At 37.8% G+C, this 25,991-nt stretch overlaps 1 pseudogene; it reads left to right on the top strand.

The window, feature by feature from the left end:
• Positions 1-25,705, top strand: part of LOC110742346 — a 43,218-nt pseudogene extending 17,513 nt beyond the window's left edge.
• Positions 25,706-25,991: the final 286 nt, after the last annotated feature.

The raw sequence follows: 25,991 nt of genomic DNA, 5'->3' as shown, positions 1-25,991 counted from the left end.
TTTTTGTATTTTTAGTGGAGAAGGGGTTTCTCCATGTTAGTCAGGCTGGTTTTGAATTCCTGATCTCAGGTGATCTGCCCACCTTGGCCTCCCAAAGTGCTGGGATTAAAGGCATGAGCCACCATGCCCAGCCTGTATTCCTTTTTGTAATTCCCTTTCTTGTTCATTCATATTTGGGAGAGGTACTAAAAGACTGAGAGGCTGGGTGTGGTGGCTCACACCTACAATCTCAGTGCTTTGGGAGACTGATGTGGAGGATCACTTGAGCCCAGGAGCTCAAGACTAGTTTGGGCAACATAGTGAGACCCTATCTTTACAAAAAATAAATAAATAAAATAGCCAGGTGTGGTGACACCCACCTGTAGTCCCAGCTATTTGGGAGGCTGAGGCAGAAGGATCGCTTGAGCCTGGGATGTTAAGGCTGAAGTGAGCTGTGATCATCCCACTGCATTCCTGCATTCCAGCCTGGGTGAAAGAGCAAGGCCCTGCCTCAATAAATAAATAAATAAAATAAATACAAATAAAAAATAAAAATAAAAAATCGATTAGGAGTTCTTCATGGCCAATACTTGGCAACTGATTGCTTTTAGGGGGAATATATGCTGATTCCTGATTGTTATCCTCTACCCCTCTATCTTATCTCCCAGTGCAATCATAAATGATGGCTGGAACTACTCCTTTCCTCTGGAGGTGAAATCTACATTCTCTTGTCTGAGGTAGATAAGTTTGCTTGGGTTCTGCTTAAGGAGATGGGGGAGAGTAGTGTGTTTCAGGGCCTGGAAAATGTGTTCTGTATATAGGCTTTTGGTTAATCTCTGTTTTCAGTCTTGCCTATCAGTCCCACTCTCGGGGGTACCTGGTGTCTGAGTCTAGAACTTTTCCAGGTTGCTGTGGGACAAATTAGCCTCCTTGTAATTGGTATCCCTGTGACCTCCACTTTTGTTTGCTTTGCTCTATTAATTAACCATTTTCCATTTACTGTCGTTGTCTAATGGAGGTGAATTATCTTCTGTTGGTAACCCTATCCCTTTTTTTTGTAATTGTGTGTTTATATAATGTTTCTTCTTCAATGTATTTCTAGTGGAGCCTCAGGGCAAAGAGCAGATGGTAGAAATATGTGTTCAGTGTTCAGTTTTTTTCTATAAGACATATGCAACTTGTGTTTTCCACTGAATATCACATGAACTTAATGCATATAGAGCTACCTTGTTTTTCATGATTGTGCCTACAATTCCATGGAGAAATATAATTTGTGAATTACCTGATGAAATTTTCCTAATTTTGAATCATCCTTGCATTCCTATAATAAACACTGTTAGAACGGCTATGGTAATATTCTATTTTTTACTTCTGTATTAAATAAGATTAAAGTTTTGTTTGTTTCCTTTAAGGCTCTTATTTCATTCCAGTATCAAGGGTATGCAGGGCTAACTTGGGAAGCTTTACATCTTTTTTTCTAACACCTAGGATGTAAATCTAGTTTACACAGTAATTTTCAACTGCAGGAATATTTTGCCTCCCTCCCATGGGATGTTTGGAAATATCTGGAGACATTTTTGTGGTCACAACTGGCCATGGTCGGGAGGTCTTATTGGCATTCCGTGGGTAGAGGGGATGTTACTAAATGTCCCACAACACACCAGGAGAACCCTCCACAAAGAATTGTCTGGCCCAATATATCAATATTGCTGAGGCTGACAAACCCTGGTTTAAATAAATGTCCAATTTGGAGGATGAGTCTGTCTTTTTCCTTCTTGTGTATTGGTCTCCAGATTTTCCATTTCTTCAGTTAGTTTTCATAACTGTAGATTCTTAAAAGAAATGAGCACTTCTTCCACACTTCAAAGGTGTTGTAAAGATGTGGCTATATGCCCTTTTGCCTTCAAAGTTTTCTTTATCTTGATCACTTATCAGAGGCGTGATTGTTTTATTATCTTAGTCTTTTGAAAGAATCCTCCTTTAGTTTTATATTTTAAATTTAGTGGGTTTCTTTTCACATTTTCCTTATGTCTTAATTATTTCCCCTTTTTCTTTATTTTACTTTTTCTAGTTTAGTGGATCAATGTAATTTAAATTGCTTTTTAAACAAACATGTAAGAGTATACATTTTCTTTGGGTGCTGTTTGACTTTATTACACAAGTTTTAAAATCTATTTTCTAAACAGTTTGTATTTTCTAAGTCATTTTATTGCATCCTATGTTCTCATTGCTCTTACTATTAAAACTTTTTATTAGCCGGGCACGGTGACTCATGCCTGTAATCCCAGCACTTTGGGAGGCCAAGGCAGGCAGATCACCTGAGGTCAGGAGTTCGAGACCAGCCTGACCAACAGGGAGAGAGCCCATCTCTGCTAAAGATATAAAAATTAGCTGGGTGTGGTGGCACATGCCTACAAATCCAGCTACTCAGGAGGCTGGGGCAGGAGAACCGCTTGAATCCGGGAGACAGATTGCAGTGAGCTGAGATCGTGCCACTGCACTCAAGCCTGGGCAATAAGAGCGAAACTCTGCCCCCACCAAAAAAAAAACCTTTTTATTGTGAGATATGACATGTATTGAAACTATGTAAAACATAAGCTTATTGTAACATGTAGTTAGAGAACCAACACCTAGCCAGCACTGAGGTGAAGAAGAAAAGGCACATTGCTTGCACTACAGAAAACTTATGTTTCTCTAGTGTTATCACTCACGTATGCATCCTTGAAGAATACAGTGTAGTGTTGCCTATTGTTTAAACTTTTGAAAATCATGCTATATGTATTTTTTCATACCTTTGTTGTGCTCAATATTGTGTGTGAAATTTGTTCCTATTGTGCGTAGCTATCGTTCTTTTGCTTTGCTGTATTTACTCCATTGTTTGAATACACCATACCATTTATCCCCTTGGCTAGATACAGACACATGGATTGTTTCCAGTGTTATTAGGAACAACGAATGCTGCTGTGATCATTCTTGTCTATATTTCATGGTACCCCTGTGCCAGCATTTTTCTGGGGCACATACTTAGGAGTTGGATGACTGAGGCATGAGGATCAATTTCTTCTTTTACCCAAGAGTTATCTAGAAAAAAAAAATTAAAAAGCATTTTCAGGTGGCTTTTGAGTTATTTTTAGTGCATCAGTATGGTCAGAGAATATGGCCCGTGACCTTTCAGCTAGATTATTAGCAATCATTTACACTTCACTATTGGTGTTACTGTTGTCTTTGCTTATTGCTACTTCTTGTATTATGTCTCCTGCTCCCTGCCCCTCAAGTATATCCCTGAATAATATCCTGGGTTTTTTTCCCCCTAGAAAGGGTTTGTGGGGATGTGTATGGAGTGTGTTCCATGAACTTACTGTCTGCTATCATTTGTTCAACAAATATCTGACTCTGTATAAAGTACTCCATCCATATCAGTGTGGAGAATCTGGAGGCAAACATACACAGATAGGCTTCCTGTCTTGAGGGAGTTAGATATAGAATTCTGAGGTCATGATTGACTTTCTTTCCAGGTCTTTACACTTTTATGTTCTGATATTTATTGTTATAGATGAAAACTCTGATGCCTATCTGATTCTTAGTTCTTTCTGATCGTTAGTATGATTTTCTGTGTAACTGTAAAGTGTGGGGGTTTTCCTTTTTTTTTTTTTTTTTTTTTTTTTTTTTGAGATGGAGTCTCATTCTGTCACCCAGGCTGGAGTGCAGTGGTGCGATCTTGGCTCACAGCAACCTCTACCTCTCACGTTCAAGTGATACTCCTGCCTCAGCCTCCTGAGTAGCTGGGGCTACAGGCATGTGCCACCATGCCTGGCTAATTTTTTGTACTTTTAGTAGAGACAGGGTTTTACCACATTAACCAGGATGGTCTCGATCTCCTGACCTCATGATCCACCCACCTCAACCTCTCAAAGTGCTGGGATTACAGACATGAGTCACCTTAAATGCTTTGCTGAGTCAAGTCCATTGTACTCTGGCCCTTCTACAAGTGGTTTTTTTTTTTTTTTCATTTTTTGATTTGGGGGTCTTATTTTTACCTCCTAGAATTGTCTTTTGCATTGTAATCTGTTTTGTATTTTGTGGATACAGTATCTTCTCAATTACTGCTAAAGATTCCAATTAGGTTTTACAATTCTGTTTATTTCCTTCATTAGCAGTGCTTCAGGTCATTTGTGCTTCTTTGACTTGGCACTTTCCTTGCAGGTTGATAATTTTCTTCAACTCTCTGATGATACATGGTTATCTGTTCATTTATACATGAGGTATACCTTTGATCAGTATGAGTAGTTATGAGTGTCTTCAGAATTGTCACTCTTTTCTGCTGTTACCTCCCCATCCTGGTTTGCAGACCTGTGCTCTTCCTGTGGCATGAGGATGGGGAGGTGCTGGCCGGTGAGCTTTCCAGATTTTGAACTAAAAGGAAGAGCAGAATCTGTTATAAGATTTTGCTGCTGCATTGAGTTATATTAAAAAACATTCTGTCTTTTCTCTCTGGTTTTGACACTGATAGTAAGAGACCTTCAAGATAGGCTTCCTATTAGCAGAGTGATCCTTACCAACTATAGCTGGGACAAGTACGGTGAAGAATGTTTGATTCTTCCAACAGAAGTTGTCCCTCCATTATTTGGATTGGGTTTGTGGCTTTCTCGAGCCCAGCAGTCTGATTCCATCTGCCTTGTATCTTCCAGCATGTCCTTACAGTTTTGGTTCACTAAGGGTATTCTTTTTGTATTTGTTGTTTTGCTGCTGCTGCAGCGAACTTACTCTCTTTTATAAAATTCTGTCATTTCAGTGGGGTTTTAGAAAGAGGACCAGGTCACATCTTGAAATGAAATTAATCTTAGGATTTCACAGCCCTAACTCACTTTTTGTTTTGATTAAATTACTTCCCCTTTTTGAGGGGGAAGGGGCTCAGCTTTCTCATGTGTAGAATGAAGGCTAGTAACTGGGCTAGTGGTGACAGACCCAGATGCATGTGAGAATCACCTCAGAGAGTTTTGCAAAACAGATTCTTTGGGTAGGCTTTGAAATTAGCATTTCAAAAATGCTCTTTCAACCATTGATGCAACCAAACTCTTTGGGATTTTGAGGCTAGGTATATATTCTTTAGATACCCAGAATAATTGAATTTGTAATATAATAATTTAGGGAAGTGAAAAAGGGGTGGATTACATTTTGGAAGCTGCTGCTTAGATACTGCTGACAGTTTTGTTGGTCTTGATTTCTGGATCCTAGTTTCTTGATCTTTTACATATTCTGGGTTCTAACCTGAACTGGCCTTAATGGTTGAAGATGCATTTATATACTGTGTCCTGACCAGGAAGCTTGTCTTTTGAACTTTGGCCAAACTGGCTATGAAGGCCCTTCCTAAAAATTCATTACATTCATTTCTGAACTTGATAATTGTAATTTGTGTTAATTGGTAAATTGTGTCTTGTAGAGAGATATTTGATAGTAAATTACATGTTTTTTAAAAGAAAATTTCCTTTATAGTGAGGTGGTAATCATTTCATAATTCTTAGTTTTGGGAAGTGTCTGTTATAAGTAACACGTCTGACCTCTTAAAATGTAAGGAAATTGAATTTATGTAATGATTCAGGCTTTTCAAAGTTAAAAAGGTAGCTGTTTTGAGGAATTGATAGTTTGGGACATTTGTTTTAAACAAAATAAGCCTTTGATTTTATGCATATAGCCATACAAGTAAAATGTTTTCTTATTTTAAATTAGATTATGTTTTAAATTTTTTTTCAGTTTTGCTTTATGTTTGACTGATTGCTTTCCTTTATTCCTAAGACATCCATTAAGTTGAATTGTTCAAAATTGTTTCATTTTTAAAAGCTGAGAACTGTTGTTTGTCAAATCAAAGTTGGATTTTAAAATGCACATTTTAATTTTAATAAGCTCTCTGGTAGTGGAACTGCAGTGACAGATGGTTGGGAGTTTGTTCCTAAAGCTATTACACCAGTCTTCTAATGTGCATACTTGTTCTGTGTAACCCTGGCAGATTTTTTCTCTATTTCAGAATGGGACAACAGAAGAAGTGACTTCAAAAGAAGAGGAAGAAGAAGAGGTGGCTGAAGTAGGAATTTTATGTAAGAATAACATTTTGGCCAGGTGGGGTGGCTCATGCCCATAACCCCAGCATTATGGGAGGCCAAGGCGGTTGGACCACCTGAGGTCAGGAGTTTGAGACCAGCCTGGCCAACATGGCAAAACTCTGCCTCTACTAAAAGTACAAAAAATAGCTGGGCGTGGTGGTAGGCACCTGTAATTTCAGCTACTCAGGAGGCTGAGGCAGGAGAATTGCTTGAACCCAGGAGGTGGAGGTTACAGTTAGCCAAGATCATGCCACTGCACTCCTGTCTGGGTGACAAGCATGAGACTCTGTCTCAAAAAAAAAAAAAAAAAATCATAAATATCTTCAGTTTTGAACATTTGAGTCATTCTCTAATCTTCTTTATAAATAAATATTAATGTAGAATAATTGAAAGCACATCGTATTTGGAATGGAATGTAACTTATAAATTTTAGCTTTACCTCTAACTCATGATATGCCTTTGAGCAAATTGTTTTATCTGAATTCTTGGATTTGATTTTCTGGAAAACAAAAGCTCTTAACTTTTAGCACTAAAATTATATTTAATACTAATCAGTACTTAACCTGTATTTGGTTATTTTTTGGAAGAGAAACTACTGAGTTTAAAAAATTTTATGTTTGCATAAAAGGAGAATTTGAGAATATTTAAGGGACCACTTGCCAGAAGTAGTGAAACTGTCTCTTGTTGAAAAATCATTCAAAGAAATTTGTCTTAGTTTGTTTTATAGTGTTGTAACAGAATAACAGAGAGTGAGTAATTTATAAAGAACAGTCATTTATTTTCTGACAGTTCTGGAGTCTGGGAAATCCAAGATGAAAATATCAACATTTGGTGTCTCAGGGCCTTTTCATTGCATCCTCACATGGTAGCAGGAAGAAGGGCAGGAGAGCAATCTAGTCCAACTTGTGAAGCCTCATTCATAAGGGCCTTAATCCCATGAAGGAGGAAGGAGCCCTCTTGGCCTAATCACTCTTAAAAGACCTACCTCTTAATATCATCACATTGGCAACACTTGAATTTTGGAGGGAATACGTTCATACAGTAGCAAATTTAGTAGAGCAAATTCCAAAGACATTGAGCCTAGGCCAGTTGTCAGTCATGGGTATAATTTTAGATGTTTTTAGGCTCTGAAGCTTTTCATTTAAACTTAAACTTTGGAACAAAGATCTTCTATGTCTCTGCATTGACCAAATAGAATGTATGTGAATTCCATGGTCTTGATTGTTTTAAAAGATTTTTTTCTGTTTGGGGTCTTATAATTAATTTAGGCTTTCATTTTCTTGGTTTGGAAATTTTTAATGTAAAATATACATTAGAGGGATTCAGAACTAAAAAAGTAGTGTTGTAGCCTTGTTTTTGTTTGTTTTTTGAGACAGGGTTTACTGTCACCCAGGCTGGAGTGCAGTGGCATGGTCACGGTTCACTGTAACCTTGAACTCCTGGGTTCAAGCAATCCTCCTGAGTAACTGGGACTATAGGCCTGTGCCCCATGTCCAGCTAATTTTTTTAATTTTTATTTTTTGTAGCATTTGAGTCTTGCTCTGTTGCCCAGGCTGGTCTTGAACTCCTGGCCTCAGGTGATCCACCACCTCAACTTCCCAAAGTGCTGGGATTACAGGTGTGTGCCACTGTGCCTGGCTGTAGGCTTGTTTTATGAGTCTGGGAGTAAAATACTTCTTAAAATTGTCCAATTAGAATGAGAGTCTGTTTCAATGTTTTTATGCAGTTTAGCTTAGGTGGAATAAGCTGCATGTAAACATTAAACCTTTTCCATGGGTCAGGCAGCCATTGTACTAAAGTTCATGAACCCTTTCATTTTCCCTTCACGAGATGAAAAACAAGGGACCGCAACTTTGAGGGAAATCTAGAAAGGCAGGAGACTGGACTTTGGAGGTGTCAGATTAGGACAGGTGAAAAGCAGATATTCTAGGCTCCTAAAATAACATGGGAACAGGCCCAGAATGACTTTGGACATGGTGTGTTTTGGTGCATTGGATGCTTTTGTTTTGAGAAGGAAGTTTGATGTGTTGAAGTCATGGAATGCAAGATTTTCCAGAAAAGGCAGATGGATAGAATCTTGAATTTGAGATAGGCATGTTTCTATTTGGTGTGTTTGTTGATAAGAAGGCCTTAAGCGGGGAATCGTGTGCTGAGAATATTGTTTTAGAAAGATACGTTGTTGGGATGTGCTGATTAATACTGAGGTAGAGAAGTTTTGTGGATGGGAACATGACCGAAGTTGAAGGTACGGGAGGAAATATAGGCCAAAGGCATTTGTGAGCATTGTGGGGAAAAACAAGTGTAGGATGGAAGATCAGGGCTGAAAGGTGTATACAGGGAGAAGGGAGCTCCATGAAGTACAGAGTCATGGGCAGAGTTTGAGTGAGGGTAGTCAGTAATCTGATCTAGAAATTGGTTAGTTAGCCGGCTTGGAAAAAAAATCAAGATAAATATAAACTACTCCTTTAGAGATTTTGGCAGTTGAAGTGGAAAAATAAGGTAATTGAAAAAAGTTAGGATTTAAACAATTCTGCATATATTTGTATATGTGTAAGAACAGATAGTATGGGAAGGGAGGGAGCAGAATAATGTGAATTAAGATGTTGTTCTGTGAGGTGTTATTCAAATTCCTTTAAAATTATTATTAGTTTTTGAGATAGGGTTGCTGTCACCCAGGCTGGAGTGCAGTTGGCATGATCATAGCTTACTGCAGCCTCAAACTCCTGGGCCCAGATGATCCTTCTTTTTCAGCCTCCTGAGCACCTGAGATCAAATGCTTTTTCTAACTTATTTTTAAGTTGTTAACATCAATAGATGCTTCCTACATAAAACCATAAACTTGGAAATTAGGGGAAGCACCAAATGTCTCCTGAGATAACAACTAAAATTAATTGAAATTAACCTTTCAATATAAGTTCTTCTGGTCTTTTTCTGTGCTTATTTCAGCATAATTGAAATTTTTTCTATTCCTATGTGTATTCCATTTTTCATTTCAAAGTTTTTCGAAACAGGAGAAATTATGCTGTGTTGGTATTTCAGTGGCCTCTTAATAGTTAAAGGAATTGAGTTAAGTGTTTTACTATTATTGCACATGCAGATTTTGTTTGTTTTTGTGGTTGCAAGGTTGAAATAGTTATCCTTATGCCTAAATTTGTGTTTACATCTTAGACTGGTTTCTTGGAATACAACTCTAGAAGTCGAGTTTCTGGAACAAACTATGAACAGTTAAGGTTCTTGACATCTGCTGCTAAACTGTTTCAAAGCTTCCTCTTAAGAGGAGATTTAAAAGATGGCTTGGCCAGACGTGGTGTCTCACGTTGGTAATCCCAGCACTTTGGGAGGCTGAGGTGGGCAGATCACTTGACATCAGAAGTTTGAGACCAGCCTGGCCAACATGGTGAAGCCCTGTCTCTACTAAAAATGCAAAGAAATTAGCTGGGCTTGGTGGTGTACATCTGTAATCCCAGCTACTCAGGAGACTGAGACATGAGAATCACCTGAACCTGGGAGGCAGAGGTTGCAGTGAGCAGAGATTGCCCCACTATACTCCCACCTGGGTGACAGAGTGAGCCTCTATCTTAAAAAAAATAAAATAAAATAAATAAAGAAGTCAATAAATAAATGATGGCTTATTTCATAATAGTTGTGACTTTGTAAAGATTTAAATCTGCTTTACCCAGAGTCTAGCTATTAAATAAAATACAGGATATAAAAGGTGAGAGCCTCTTGAATGGAATGTGGGGCTTTTTCTCTCTCCCCATAGGATAGATATATTCTGTTTATTGTCCACCATTGAGTCAAGAATAATTTAACTTTTGCGTAAGAAACTGCTGAAGAAAAATAGGTTGAATAAGCTAACATTTTTCTTTTTTTTGCAGGATATAGAAGAACTTAGATCACTATGAGATGAAAGAAGAGCCTATTAGTGGGAAAAAGTTGGAGGATGAAGGAATTGAAAAAGAAAATTGGGCAATATTAGAGAAAATTAGGAAGACTGAAAGGCAAGACCATTTAAATGTGTAAGTGTGTATAAATATCTGGAGCCTGGACTTTTTGGTCAAGTAATTATAGTTAACACCAGGCAATTCATGAACATGCTGATCTCAGCTGCTCTCCTTCTCCATTCCTGCTTTAGTGGTGGATTCAGTCATTTGTTTACTGGTTTTGAGACAGGATCTTGCTCTGTCATCTGGGCTAGAATGCAGTGGCACAATCATAGTTCACTGTAGGCTTGGTCTCCCAGGCTCCAGTGGTCCTCCTGCCTCCAGTGGTCCTCCTGCCTCAGCCTCCCAAGTGCCTCAGACTATAGGCATGTGGCACCGCACCAGGCTAAACTTTTTCATTTTTAGTAGAGATGAGGTCTCACTATGTTGACCATGCTGGTCTTGAACACCTGAGTTCAACCACTCCTGCTACCTCGGCCTGCCCAAGTGCTGGGATTACAGACATGAGCCACCATGCCCAGCCACACTCGTATGCTTTGCTGCCCAAGGTTATCTTTCTCGTCTACGAATAGCCACTTTTTATCCTGTTCATCTGCTCTTCACATCCTGAACCACCTGCTGATCCCTGTATATGCCCCTTTCCACCTGTCTATGCTGTTTTCTCTGCTGAGAAAACCTTCTGTGGCATCTGTATATTCAAATTCATTCTCTCCTACAAAACACAACTCAAATTATTTCTCCTTCATGAAGCTGACTTTGGTCCATCCTGCTCTGACCGAACCAAAAGTAATGTTTCTCTTTTGACTTAACATCTCTTTTATGTGAAGCAGCAGGATGGGAAAGGAACACTGAGTTTGGAGACAGGCACACATATGGTTTCACTTTGCTCAACTCTAAAATATGATAGACAATACGTATCTTTTGGATGATTGCTATGAAAAATAAATTAAAATGATGCATGTATATACATAAAATGCTTAGACAGTGTAGGGAAACATCAAATGATTGTCTGAACACTTACTGCTTCCTGCCTTGTACTAGAGCTATTTACCAACTCCACAATATCCAAGGACCAGTTACTTTGTCTTGGGCACAGGTTCTCCAAAACAGGGAATGAATTGTTAGCCAAATAGATGCCAAATGTTGAAATCAGATAGATAACTCTCCCTCCTTCAATCTTATTTATATATTAATTTAATTGGTAATTTTTCATACAGCAAAGAAATTTAGCCAATCCCCCATATCTTGATTATTTAAAAAACTAAGATTGTAGCATTTGAATTAATGTTACTGTGCTTTCTGTGTCTTGTGATCAATTCTAGTTTGAGTTATCTTCAAAACAAGTATAAATTATTGAACACTTTTGTATGACCGATACTATGCTAAATACTTTATAGATCTTTTCATTTATTCATCATAGCCACTGTGTGAAATAGGTGCTCTTCATATTTTAGAGATAGGAAAAAGTTCTCATGTTTTATAGATATGAAATGAGTTCATGATTACATAGCTAGAAGTAATATTTTTATAAATTTGATTTTTTTCTCCTTCAAAGTCTAGTGCAGTCTTTAAAACCTTTAGTTTCACATGACCAAAAAGTAGTTCCATTTCCGTTTAGTCTTAGGATAAGATATTGATGTGTTTTCATCATTAAAGAAGTCCCTGCACTGAAAAACTGAAACCAGTTGCATGTAGGCACACATGGTTCTCAGTGTCTAATGTGTGAACTAGACCATCTGTGTAATATTCTTGCTTGTCGTCTTATGAATGGAAGCCTATTTTAGTTAATAATGTCACCTTGAGTGTCTTCTAGTATTTTCAAAAATTTCTGGGGTTTGGAATAGACTCATACTGAATTCTATGCTATCGTGGAGTCCATGGTGGTCTGAATATGTTGGCTAGACTTTTTTAGGTGATAAGATAAAGGAAATGAACCAGACTTGTGTCTGGTTTTTTATTCTCTTGAAACTTCATAATGCTTCATTTAATTGGACTTTTTTTTTTAACTTCTAAAATTGTCGAGTGGTGATCCATTTTTATTGTAATCTTTTTCTTTTTTCTTTTTCTTTTGAGATGGAGTCTCACTCTGTGACCCAGAGCAGAGTGCAGTGGCACCATCTCAGCTCACTATGACCACCACCTCCCATTTTCAAGTGATTATCTTGCCTCAGCTTCCTGAGTAGCTGGGACTACAGGCACGTGCAATTATGCCTGGCCAACTTTTGTATTTTTTTAGTAGAGATGAGGTTTCATCCTGACAGCCAAGCTGGTTTCAAACTCTTGGCCTCACGTGATCCACCCTCCTCAGCCTCCCAAAGTGCTGTGATTACAGGTGTGAGCCCCCTGCCTGGCTACTGTAATCTTTTAGAGCAGGTTGAAATACCTTAAATCTTCAAATTAGTTGGTTCAGTAGACCTTGATAAACAGTGGCTTTTGTGTTTCAGGCTGCAGTGTCTGGGTCAGTGCAAGCTTCAGATAGACTTATGGAAGAGCTCAGGGACATATACAGATCACAGAGTTATAAGACAGGTAAGGATCTCTAAATCCCTGCTCTTCTGATTGTTCTTTTGTTCTTTTCTGTTGTCAGATTATAAATGTCATTTCTTAAAACTGGACAGAAATGGAAATGTTTACTAATTTTATTTTCTGAAACTCAAACACAATCAAGTTCCAAAAGATGTAGGGGGTAAGATAGGATGAGTTTGCTATTGTTTTTATAGGTCCATTGGAATATTTTGTCATCTTCCTGATAGAGTGAACATTTACATGATTTTTATCTTCTGGCAAAAAGCTTGAGCAATATTGCTTGATAAGTAAATAAGTTTAATACATTTCATTATACAGGGAATGATTGCCAAGTTGATTTTTATTTTTTCCCCCAGTTTTGAAAGCAACATAATCAACTCTTATTGTGGAGGTAGTTATGTTATTACTTTAAAAATATATAGGTGGAGTACACCTGTAGTCCTAGCTACCAGGGGTGGTGGGAGGCTGAGGCAGGAAGATCTTTTGAGCTTGGAGAAGTCAAGGCTGCAATGAGCTGTGATTGCACCATCATATTCCAGCCTGGGTGACAGAGTGAGACACCCTGCCTCATAAAACAAAAAAAAAAGAGGGAATGGGGGGTGGGATACATATTGGATATGTATATATAGGACAGTTGTAGAAAAATACTGATTTTTTAGTGATTTAACTTTTGACAGTCCTGTCCATGGCAAATTTTTCTACTTGAACACCTTGGCTAATAATACAAGTTTAAGAAAGCATATTAAACTTTTTTTTGAATTCTTGAGAAAATTATATACATGTGACTATTTTCCTTTAGAATGACTACAAACTCTGAACCCTCTTATTAGATTAGATTTAGGCTATTATGATCTCTTTGGGACATTTATTCTAAAGGAGCTGGAAACTATAGTGGCCTCTATTTTTCCCAGGGATATAGAGAAGCTTAAGATCTCCTCTTTCTGGAACTTACCCTGGGTGCTCAATTTTAACTTTCTGATTGGTTCATTTTTGAGTTAGTAAAAATAATAATAATAATATTTTTGTTTGAATTGCAAACAAATTGTCTTTGCACAGTGATCTTCAGATCTTAAAAGAAAAACAAGGGATAGGAGACATTTTGCTTATCTTTTAAGGTTAGAGAATTGTTATGAGACTCTATATCCTTCTAATGGGTGTATATTTGTGCAAGTGTTTGGAAAACAGTTTGGTAAAGTGGAAGATACTCATACCCTATGGTTCAGGAATCTTGTGGATATATACTCCACAAGAATGAGTACGTAGGTGCCGGGAGACACAGGAATGTTCAGAGCAGCATTGTTTGTAATAGCCACAAACAGAAAATAACCCAAATGTTCATTCCAGTAAAATGGAGAATTGTGGTATTCATAAAATGGCTTACAGCTATGTGGGACAAGATGGGCGAATCTTGAACACTACGTTAAGCAAAAGAGACCAGACCCCCAAAACCTAATTTGTACAATTCCCTCTATATAGAGTTCAAAAATAGGCAAAACTCATGTTGGTTAGGGCATACATTCTTAGTGGAGGCAATATCGCCTGCAGTGGAGTAAAAACTGGTTCCTTAGAGTGAAAGAAAATCTTACCTATTATCATGGTCTGCTGCCCTCCAAAGGGCCATAGAACATAAATGAAAAGAAAACTGAGAAACACTTATTTATGGATTCATAGTTGGGCAGTAAAACTATCAAGAAAAAAGAGGTGATTACACACAGGGTAGGGTAAGGAGTCCATCTAGGTGGGAGGTAGGGAGGTGTGAACTGAAAGATACATCTATGGGCTTCTTGGATCCTGGCTCTAATATCTTTCTGGAGCAGGCTGGTGGTTACATGGGCACATAATTTAGAGTAACTTGTTAAGGTCTACCTTAAGGTATATTTTGTGTACTTTTCTGAATGTGTTATATTTAATAAAGTATTTTTAAGATACCTAAAATAAAGGTTACAAAAGAATAACAATGGAATCTAGAAAAAATGTTAATGATCTAATATGGAATCTAGATAAGATGTAATGGTTTAAAATCTATGGCTGTATGAGGTATTTTGATGAAAAAAACAAAGACATAAAAGAATACTTTGTTGTACTTACTCTAAGGATGGTAGTAGTTTTCTAAAAGCTTCTTACTTAGCTTTTCTGTGTGTATATTTTTGCTTGGGGATATATCTTATCATTGAACTTTCTAGAAATGATCCTAATGTCAGTATTTTCTCTGACTTTTGTTATCGTAGAAACTGTTGTGGTTGTCAACTGGATTGTCTTCCTAAAGTATAAATCTAGTATATATTGACTGAAGTTGCTAATGGTTACTTCTTTACGGATTCATATGGGTGAACAAATGAAGCAAGCAGGCCTACAACAAAAACCAAAACACCACAAAAAACAGGAAGATACCATTTTTAAAAAAAAACCATTAAATCATATGAACATGTGCCCAATGCCAAACTTAAGAAATAGAACCTTTGGTTGGGCATGGTGGCTCATCCCTGTAATCCCAGCATTTTGTGACACTGAGGCAGGTGGATCACCTGAGGATAAGAGTTTGAGACCAGTCTGGCCAACATGGTGAAACCCTGTCTCTACTAAAAATACAAAAATTAGCTGGGCGTGGTGGCAGGTGCCTGTAGTCCCAGCTACTTGGGAGGCTGAGGTGGGAGAATCACTTGAACCCAGGAGGCAGAGGTTACAGTCAGCCAAGATCATGCCATTGCACTCCAGCCTGGGTGACAAGAGTGAAACTCCATCTCAAAAACAAAGTAAAACAGAAATAGAACCTTATCAGTACCTGTAGCACTCTGTGTGCCCCTCCCTTGTCATGTCCTCTTTGGGAGGTATCTTGAAGGGAATATGAAATCTTGGTCAGGAAACTGGAGGATTCATGACTGCAGGTGGTGTTTTCATTATTTTTTCCTGCTCTAGTTAGAACTTTAGGGAGGGGATGATCTGGGGGGTAAATGACTGAAATGCTATTGGATTTGTGTTTGTGGCCCATGGCTCCTGATGCCAGAAAGAAGGGCCTTTTCTGGGGTTGGAGTATTTCTTAAGAGGCGTGGGAAGAATGTGATTGCCTTGAGCTAACTGACCTTCTGAAGAGGACCTTAAACTGAATTGCCAAGTTATTAGTATCGGGATTCACAGAGTTTGGAGAATAGCAGGTATGACTCAGAAAGATTTGCAGGAAAGAGCCAGAACAAAATATATGTATGGCCTCTGATGTCCACTGTGACATGTTGAGAGTCATGAATAATAAGCAAAATGAAACTTGAGATAAAGCATACACAAAGATGGGAGTGAGGGCAGGAGGGAATGCAACCTGGTCAGCAACTTGGCAAATCCAACTTGCTGTACTTTTAAGGAAGTCATTTTCTGATGTTACAGGCAAGCTCAGAGTTACTGACTTGAATTCCTAGGTAGTACTTTAAGAAGGGTCTACTTAGACAAGGATAGGTTCATTTAGAGAATAATAGCCAGGATTGGGAAGAGATTCTTTTCCATGTCCTAGGATAGCTGGTGAAATTGTGGATTTGGAGATGAAAGCATGGGGTTCAGGTTCATGATAGCTTGTCTTCAACTATTTGAAAAAGTATGTATATGGAAGCATTAGTTTTTATTTTTATTTGTTTTTGGTGAAGACAGGGTATAAAACTAGAACTAATAAGTCAAATTACAAAGGGGTGATTTTCAACTCAATGTAAGGAAGTGACTTGTAACTATTTAGACCTGGTGATGTAGTCTTTGATAAATAGAATATTCTTCATCCTTATGAATAACTTAGAAGGCTGAGATGTTAAATGGGAAATCAGATAACTTCATGAGATCCTTGTAGAGCCTGAGAGTCTGGTTCAGAGTTAATATATACTAAGGTAACTCAAACTTCATTTTACCAGTCACTCAATCTTCATTTTCCTGAAGAACGCTTTTTATTTCTGTAAAATCTTAATTCCTGAGTTCCAGGGTACAGAGTTTATGGAATAGAGTCCCCAGGTTTTGATGTAGAGGATCCTCTTTCTCCTGTCTGAAAATATCCTTTAGTATTTCCTTTAGTGTGAGTCTGCAGATGGAGAAAATCCTTACTTTTTATTTCATTATTGAAGAATATATTCACTGAGTGTAAGTTTCTAGATTGGCAGTTTCCTTCTTTCAGCACCTTGAAGATATCATTCTTTTATGCTAGCTTCCATTGTTTGTCTTGAACTGTTTATGGTGGTTAAATCTTGTGAAGTCTTTGATCAGTTTTGGCAAATTCTCCACAACCACATCTTCAGCTCTTGCTTCTGTCTCATTCTTTTTTTTTCTTCCAGGGCTCTAGGTATGTGATACACTTTTCAATATATTGTCTTTTATTTTTTTCAATTTTCTACCTTTTTGTCTTTCTGTCTTTTTTGAATTTACTGAATCTGTCTTCTGCTAAGTTACTGCTGTGGTTAAACTTATCCATTAAGTTATTAATTTCAGTTTTGGTAGTTCTAAATTGCAGAATTTCATATGGTTGATTTTCATAATTTGCATTTCTCTGCCAGGTTTTCAGTCTTGTCCTGTCTTTCCTTGCTCATGTTCAGCAGAGTTATTTTGAAGTGTGTCTGGTAACTCTGTTATCTCGATCCCTTGTGGTTTTGTGTCTGTTGTTTGCTTCTCTTATTTTCTGTTAGCTTGTCTTTAAGTCTCATGTGGCTTTTTATTTTTAGTGATAGACATTATATATGAAAAATTGTAGAGCTAATTTGAAGCCTTGGATGATATTCTTCTCCAGAGAGGATTTATATTTGCCCCTGCCAGGGGCTTGGAAATTAGCGACCCAGGATTGTCTCATCCAATCAGGGATTGAGATGATTAAAGCTCTCCATCATTCCCTGTCAGGGCAATTTGCAGTTTGTTCTTCAGGTCCCCAACCTGAGGAGTGGGAGAGTTAGCAGGGCCTCTCCTCAGTGGACGCTGAGCTCCAATGTTTATCTCCCTGTGAGCTCTGTGAGGCTGTGAGTTCTAGCTCAGCTTATTAACCTCTTCTTCTCTGCTGTCATTGGAAGAAAACCCAAGGGGGAAAAAAGAAGACTCTGTTCTCTGGTATTCCCTTTTCTCAGCCCCTGTAATCATTACATTTTGTCCACTTTTCTAGTTCTCAGTAGGAAGATTGATCTAAGTTACCTAGTCTGTCATCGTTGGAATGGTTCCTTTATATAGTTCTATTGAAGTGGAACCCCTTCATATGTTCCATAAGTTTACCATAACACTGTTCTGTTTGGGCCTGATTTTCACGTCATTTTTATTTGCTTTGGTTTTCATTTCTGTTCCTACTAATTTTACCTTTATGACTTTCACCCATTATCTGATAATAAATGTACATATTCTTTTATAGATTCTTTGAAAATCTTCCAAATAGTATATAGCATTAAGGATGTTCTTCAAATTAATTAAACTTGCTTATTTGCTTTTCAGGCTAACTTTCCATTTGATCCTCCATTTGTTTGAGTGGTGTTAACTGTTCTTTCAGGAGCATACGTTTAAGTGATTACTTTAAAATTTTTTTTTTTTTTTTTTTTAGTTTAAAAAATTTTTTTATAGGATTAAGTCTCACTATGTTGCTCTGGCTGTTCTTGAACTCCTGGGTTCAAGCGATCCTCCCACCTTGCCCTCCCAAAGTGCTGGGATGACAGGCATGAGCAGCTGTGCCTGGCCTACATTTTTTTTTAATACAGTGTGCACCAGAATCATTTGGAGAGCTAGTCCCAGGGTTTCTGATTCAATAGGTCTGTGGTGTTGCCTGAGCATTTACATTTTTAAGAAGTTCCCAGGTGAAGCTGATACTGTTGTTCTGGGGCCCACATCCGAAACCGTTGGTTATAAATCATTATGTTGTTGATAGGTAGAGATTTTAGTGATATATGTGTATACACACACACATATATATTTACACGTACACACACACACATATATACACATTTTAATCATAAAAACCAAAGGTTTTTCAAACGTAAATTGTGACTGAAGGTTTAGAGAATGTTACGATTACAGAGTGGTCCCCACATGCCTGTGATCCTAATTAGTACTTCTAGGAATAATCATGGGAAGTCTCATGGACCTGTGGAGCTGGCTAATTACTTCTAGAAGTGATAGTTGCAGTGTAGTAGAATCAAATGGTAATTGTCATGCAGTTTTACTGAAATTTGTATTGCTTCTTTTTTGTGATTGGAAGTCTTACAGAAGTGGGGAAAAGATCACGGTTTGCTAGGTTAGTTGTGAAATGTTCTGTAGACCCTGAAAGTATGAGCAATTTAAAATAATGAGGATTTTCAAACACTCAGCTGACTAATTCCATTATGTGACATAATCCACATTACGGTGATTAAAATCTAAATATCTCCAGCCCTTACTTTGATCATTTCTATGGTTGAGATAGTAATAGTTGCATTTAGGGTAAAAATATGAGTGACTACTTCTGACTTCAGAACTCTCTCCAGAAGAGCTTTGTTGCTACAGTTATTTTTACTTGTATTTGATGTACATGCTTATGTATGTGTTTTGGGGGCTAAGATCCTGTTAAGAATCATTATTTTGTATAATCAAAATACATATTAACTGTGGTGTTGGTACTATAGAATACTTATCTGGACATGATATCCACTGGTAAAAGAGAAAAAAAACTGTGGGTTAAAAAAAAAAAAAACCTTAGTATTACGTATGGATGTGCCAAGCTCATTTTGAGTTTCCCCACACAGTAAATGAATATTGGTTTTATTATTTAATTAATTAATTTTATTGAGACAGGATCTTGCTCTGTTGCCCCAGGATGGAGTGGGTGGTGCAATCGCTGCTCACTGCAACCTCTGCCTCCCGGGCTCAAGCCATCCTCCCACCTCAGCCTCCTGAGTAGCTGGAACCACAGGTGTATGCCACCAGGCCAAGCTAATTTTTGTATTTTTGATAGAGACAGAGTTTCACCATGTTGCTCGTGTTGGTCTCGAACTCCTAGGCTAAAGCGATCCACCCCACTCAGACTCAGAAAGTATTAAGACTATGGGTCTGAGCCACTTTGCCCAGCCCAATATTGTTTGTTAAAATTTTTTATTTATTTACTTATCTTTTGCTTTTGCTTTTCTGTTTTAATTTTTAGATTTCTATTTTTTTCAATATTGTGTTTTAAGAGTTTACTTACCTGAGGCCTGCAGCCTAATCTTTGCCATATCTCCCCAAGTGTACTGTGAGTGCTAATATAGTGGTATGTTCATAGATATTTGTTTTGTGGGGATTGCAAGGATTTGGGGAAGCCAGGTTCAAAGTGTCTTTTACCAAAGGACTTCTTGGAGCCTTAATGCCATTTTCTGTTTTTCCCAAATTTGTTAACTAGTGTTCCTGACAGCATCTCAGAGGACGATGCCCTCTGGCTTACTCTCTGGGAAATGCTGCTCTGTTGGAAATCCGGAGTTCTGAGTGATTCCCATGTGTTTTCTGCTGCAGAACAGGACATGCTGAAGTGATTCCTTCATGAGCAGATGTTAGAGGTCTCCTTTTGACAGCTTGTTACAAAATTGATCACAAATATACTATTAGGTGAGTGTAAGTCCCCGGTTGGGTGTGAAGCAGAGTTGTTTAGAATTGTGTACTGTTTTATTTTGTTACCTTTAAATCTTCTCTGGGCTGTTTTGGTTTCAGCAGTAAAATTGCTATAAAAAGTACTTCTCTTGGCATAAAACCTCATGGTCAGTTTTGGAAGTTCAGTGTTAGGTAACCCAGCCAAATACTTATGTATACAAAATAAACACAAGACTGAAAAATAGTAAATGTTTAACCTTTGTGTCTCTTACTCACCATACCAGCCTTTTACTAGCCACCAAGCCATAGTTCTTTTGTTTTTCATAGTTGAATGTTAAAATGGCTTTTTAATGAAGCCCTTACTGATTGGGGAGAAAAGACATTAGCATTGTGCTTTAGTTTTATGCACTGGTTTATAAAATTGTGTATGTTGCCTCAATATTCCCATAAGCACAGGAAAAGAAAACAGGTCATTTTTTTGTTCAGAATCTTACTTGAGGAAAAAAAAATGATCAAGGAAAAGATTTGGATAAAAATCTGCAAATTCAGGATAAATGTATGAAAACATTTGAAAATGTGATTATACAATGGACCAGTATAGCTTTTCAACATTTTGTTGTAAGAATCCCAAGAATGTAAGTGTATGATCTTAGTATACCACCTAGAATCGAGACAAATACATGAAGTTATGAGTCATGCCATTTTCAGTTTTAAAATCTCTCACATAGTTTCTTCAGTGATTCTTTTTTGCAACAGTGTGTTATGGTCCTCATTATTTGGATAAATAATTTGAATAATAAGTCAGCTTGTGACCTACCCAAATAAATCTTGATTCCTAATAAAGTGTTTTTCATTATACCAAATGCCAGCTATATAAGAGGAGATTAAAAGTACTAAGAACTCTAAGTACCGTATTGATTATCATATGCTACCCATAGGTCAGGCACGGTGGCACACACCTGTAATCTCAGCACTTTGGGAGGCTGAGGGGGATGGATCACTTGAGGTCAGGAGTTCCAGACCAGGCTTACCAAGATGGTGAAACCTCATCTCTACCAAAAATACAAAAAAATTGCCAGATGTGGTGGTGCGTACTGGTAGTCTCAGCTACTCAGGAGGCTGAGGCAGGAGAATCGCTTGAACTCGGGGGGCAGAGGTTGCAGTAAGCTGAGATTGCGCCACTGCACTCCAGCCTTGGTGGCAAAGATAAACTCCATCTGAACAAAAAAGAAAAAGAAAAGCTAAGCATGGACTTAATTTCTCTGAGATTTAAAGCTGCAAAGAGTTGCTCTTCATGAAGTAGGTGGGATCTCAGTTGGGCAGTGAAACATGAGTGGGGTTTGGTCAGTTGGTGGAGGTTGCAGGAAGATTATTTACATAGGTGAAAAGTAAACACAATCAGGTATCTAGGAAAGAGAATGAGAGATTCAGAGTACACGAGACCAGTTTGAGCTATAACACAAGGAGGGTAGGATTCATGTAGAAGAGTTGTACGAAATATTGCTGATGTAATATTTTGTACTGAACATTTCTGTGAATCAAGTATTGATTTTTTCTAGTATAAACTATTACCCTGGATATTCATCTTATGTAACTCATTGAGAAATAGGGAGCAACAGAAGAAACTGTTTAGAATAAATCTGGTGATACAGCGGAAGAGAGAATACATGAGACACACTGTGCTCACAGGAGCCTTGTAGTGAGGTGGACAGTAGCTGAGGGCCACGCCACACTTTAGAGTGAAGTGAGGAGAACCACGTTGGTTTGGTAGTCCTGGGAGGAAGGAGGAATGACATGTGAAAGCTCATTGGAGGCAGAATCAAAATGCCTTGGTCTTCATAGTCAACTATTAAGTGAGGAGGAGGAGTTATTGGCTGACTTAGGAAGAAGTAAAAAATGTGAAATACCAACAAAACACCAAGCTTGCAATTTTAGTCAGGGTAAAGCTTAACCGTTGTGTGATTCTAGATAGATTATTGAGCAGTTTTGTTCCATTTATTTTATATCCCTTATCTTTGAGCTATGATCCTATTTCTTTATTTCTTGACATACCCAAACATTTTTGAAACGATTGTGATACAGTTTTTATATGATAAGTCTCACCCTTTGAAGTGTACATTTCAGTAGTTTTTTAGCATATTCAGTTTATGCAGCCATTACCACTACCTAATTTCAGAACCTTTTCTTCTCTCCAGAAAGAAACCCTGTACCCATTAGCAGTCACTCCCTATACACATTTCCCCCACCATTGATCCTGGCAATGTCTGATCTAAATAGAATCATACAAAATGTGACATTTTGTGACTGACTTTTCTTTAAAGTGATTATAAAGCAAATGCCTGAAGAGGCTAAGCTTAGGAGAGTGTTTGCTGTGCAACTTTGACAACTGATTTTTTTTTTAAGTTGAAAATATTACTGTGTCTGTATATGTGACATATTATCCTTAGATGACCCTTGCTTCAATTATTCAAATGTTTTTCCCTAGTATTCTTGAACTGTCTCAATATTGAGTAGGATTCCTTTGGAGACAAAGAGCAGTAAGAATTTGGAACACATATTGACAAAATGAATGTAATTTAATACAGTAGTAGAGTCAACCACTTTTAGGTGTCGATGCTGCTGAAAGTATGTATTAAGGAAAAGTTTACTTATCTTACCTTTTGTGAAGGTACTAGAACTACTTCTGTCTTCTGTTTAGATTTCAACAAACATTTGCATGCCTATTATGTGGTCGTACAAATGTACTGTCTTTTGACCTGAAAATGCAAAAACTTCTTTTCTTCCCACTATCTGAGACTCTGCAACTTTAAAGCAAGAGTGGGGTACTTTAAAGGAAAGGTGGTGATGGTTGGATAATGGGTAACAATGTCTACCATATGCTTCCTTTTGCCAAAACAAGTTCCTGTCTACCATCAGCATTTCCAAAATTTGAAGATTAAGTGTTGTGTTAACTCATTAACTAATGAATAGACTTTGAGCAGTTGTGGAATCAAAATCTCAGTGAGTACCTGGATGTTCTAATTCTGTTAAATCAATGAGTACACATTATGTGCAATATCCTCTTAGCCCAGTGGCAGATTTAAGGAGTGAGAGATCAATTTCTATGTTTCAGAAATCAAATACACAAAGAATAAAAATTTTTAATCCAATGATTCTTTACCTGAGTTTAGTTTTTTGGAGAGTTTTTCTTTTAGATTTTCTTTCCTTTCCATTAAACTTTCACTTTGAAAGGTCCCAGGGTTTGGTCAAAGCAAGTGGGAAAGCCACTTGCTTGGATTCTCCAGGGCAAAGAGTTAAAGAGGACTTCTTTCCCTCATTTTGTTATTGAATAATGTCATGATAACAATTATTAAGCTGAATGGTCTACAGTAGAAGTTTTTAGATGCCTTCTCTGCAAAACAATTTGGTTTAGTCAATGCAAGGATGCCTTTGGTTAGCTGAAATGGAAGATGCGCAGGCTAGAGTGGTCTTGGCAAGTCTTCTTGGGGGAAATACAGCATTTGGAAGGGTAGGAAGCAAAAGGAATCTTAGGCAAGGGAAAGGTGTAGCCAGAGCCCCAGAGGAGAGAACAGTTTGTGGTGGACTTGGTGTCCACGTAGATCCAATCAGTGTCTTAGCTTTTGTGTTTTCAAAATTACCACAGTTTTTGTTCTAAAACTATCATTCCTTTGATTTTATTTGAGGCATGCTATCTGTGTATTTTGAAATTTAAAATAACATTAAGGGAGAAATGAAATGATTTTGTTTGAGAAAGAGTTAAAAGGTTAAAACATCTTGATCTAAATAATTTTCTTTTCTTTTCTTTTCTTTTTTTTTTTTTTTTGAGACAGAGTCTCGCTCTGTCGCCCAGGCTACAGTGCAGTGGCACAATCTCAGCTCACTGCAAGCTCCGCCTCCCGGGTTCACGCCATTCTTCTGCCTCAGCCTCCCAAGTAGCTGGGACTACAGGCGCCCGCCACCTCACCCGGCTAGTTTTTTGTACTTTTTAGTAGAAACGGGGTTTCACCGCGTTAGCCATGATGGTCTTGATCTCCTGACCTTGTGATCCGCCCGTCTCGGCCTCCCAAAGTGCTGGGATTACAGGCTTGAGCCACTGCGCCTGGCCAACAATTTTCTAATGGGAGATTTGGTACATCCCCAGAAGTTGTCTTTGGTTCAGAGAACAGTCTTCAGGCTTAGAAAGGACTTGAGGAGTCCCACAGAGGAGCCACATGCTGTGAACCATTTGATTCTCACAACAGAATGGATAAAAATAATTTGAACCATGAAACCATGCAGATGTTCATATTTTGGATAGGGTAAGGTCAGTGCCATTGTCAGAGGAAAAACCCTTGGCCATCACAGGATGGGAGAGAAAGTTTCCGTCGTAAAGAATACTCAAATATCATTGAAGGAAACGGGTTCTTCTGCCCTTATTCTTTGGATTATTTAGGGCCAAGTTCTTAGTTTTTGACATCATCAAAATTTCAAAGTATTCTGTTCTAGGAGCCATTTCAAACAATTAACTAGAATTTCAGAGCAATTACATGAGAGTAATACCATTAGAATTTTTAAATTATCCATAGTCCTATATCCTTAACAAGTATGTTCATGCTTGCATATTCTCTTCTTATCTTTACTTTGTGCGTACTTTCTTAATAATGGCATATAGAAATTGTTTAAGCAGGAATAACTCTCAAGATAATTTTATATGTTTCCTTTTTTCTTTTTAAGGTATATATTGGGTGAAGGAGCATTATGTATGGAACCTCTCACAAAACAGGTGATTATTTTCTTATAATACTCAATTTTCACACGCAATAGAGTGTTTTGATTATGTAAGTTAGATGGTAAGTAGAAGGTTCTCTTAAAGACATTTCAGTGGGTTTTTTGTTGTTGCTGTTGTTTTTTCTTCATAGCTCCTACTTTCAAGAATGAAAAAGGTATCCCAGCACTTTGGGAGGCCAAGGTGGATGGATCACGAGGTCAGGAGATTGAGACCATCCTGGCTAACATGGTGAAACCCCGTCTCTACTAAAAAAATACCAAAAAAAATTAGCCAGGCGTGATGGCAGACTCCTGTAGTCCCAGTAGTAGAGTCAACCACTTTTAGGCAGCCCCCCTGTACTTGGGAGGCTGAGGCAGGAGAATGGCATGAACCCAGGAGACAGAGCTTGCAGTGAGCTGAGATGGTACCACTGCACTCCAGCCTGGGCAACTGAGTGAGACTCCGTCTCAAAATAAATAAATAAATAAATAAATAAAATCAAAAAGGTAAACCAGTAAAATGACATTGTACTTGGTGCTGAATCTATGCTAGGATAGGCATCAAGAGTGACCTTTATTTAAGGTTCTAATTTGCTCATGTTGGGCACTTAGAACATCGGTTTGTTGTTTTTTGTGAGATTCTGGAAATGTTCCAATTTTACTGTTTCCCCTTGACTCCAGACTTTGTAACACTGGTCTGCTGCTGTTAAGTTATATGCCATTTTGTTAGGGCTTCTCAAGTGGGAATCAGGAATGCTGCTGTGTTCTAGAGATGTTTTGTTCTTCCTGTAGGGCTGAAGCAGTGCCTACTCCATAGAATCAGTCATCATGCAAATAAATGCCACCTGAGTCAAAGGCAAAGCCAAAGTGCAGCTTGGAGCAAAGAAGGTACTTCTATTAAGAATTTTACATAAACCGTAAGATACATTTTATATTACTTTGTGAGCCTACTTCCTGTCTTAATTCTTTCTGAGAGAATTCATTTCATTTTCATTTGGTTTGTTTTCTCTTTGTTACAAAGATGATCTATAGAAAATATAGAAGTATAAGAAAATTAAAGACACTGACTAATAATCACTTAATGATTTAGTATCTGATTGTTTAGTCTTTGTTATATTTACTATAGATAAACATGTCTACAGTTGTAAATTTATTATTGGTATGTATACCCTAG

Source organism: Papio anubis, chromosome 7, assembly GCF_008728515.1.
Source record: "Papio anubis isolate 15944 chromosome 7, Panubis1.0, whole genome shotgun sequence".
Lineage (NCBI taxonomy): Eukaryota > Metazoa > Chordata > Mammalia > Primates > Cercopithecidae > Papio > Papio anubis.
This window is presented reverse-complemented; position numbering and strand designations above follow the sequence as displayed.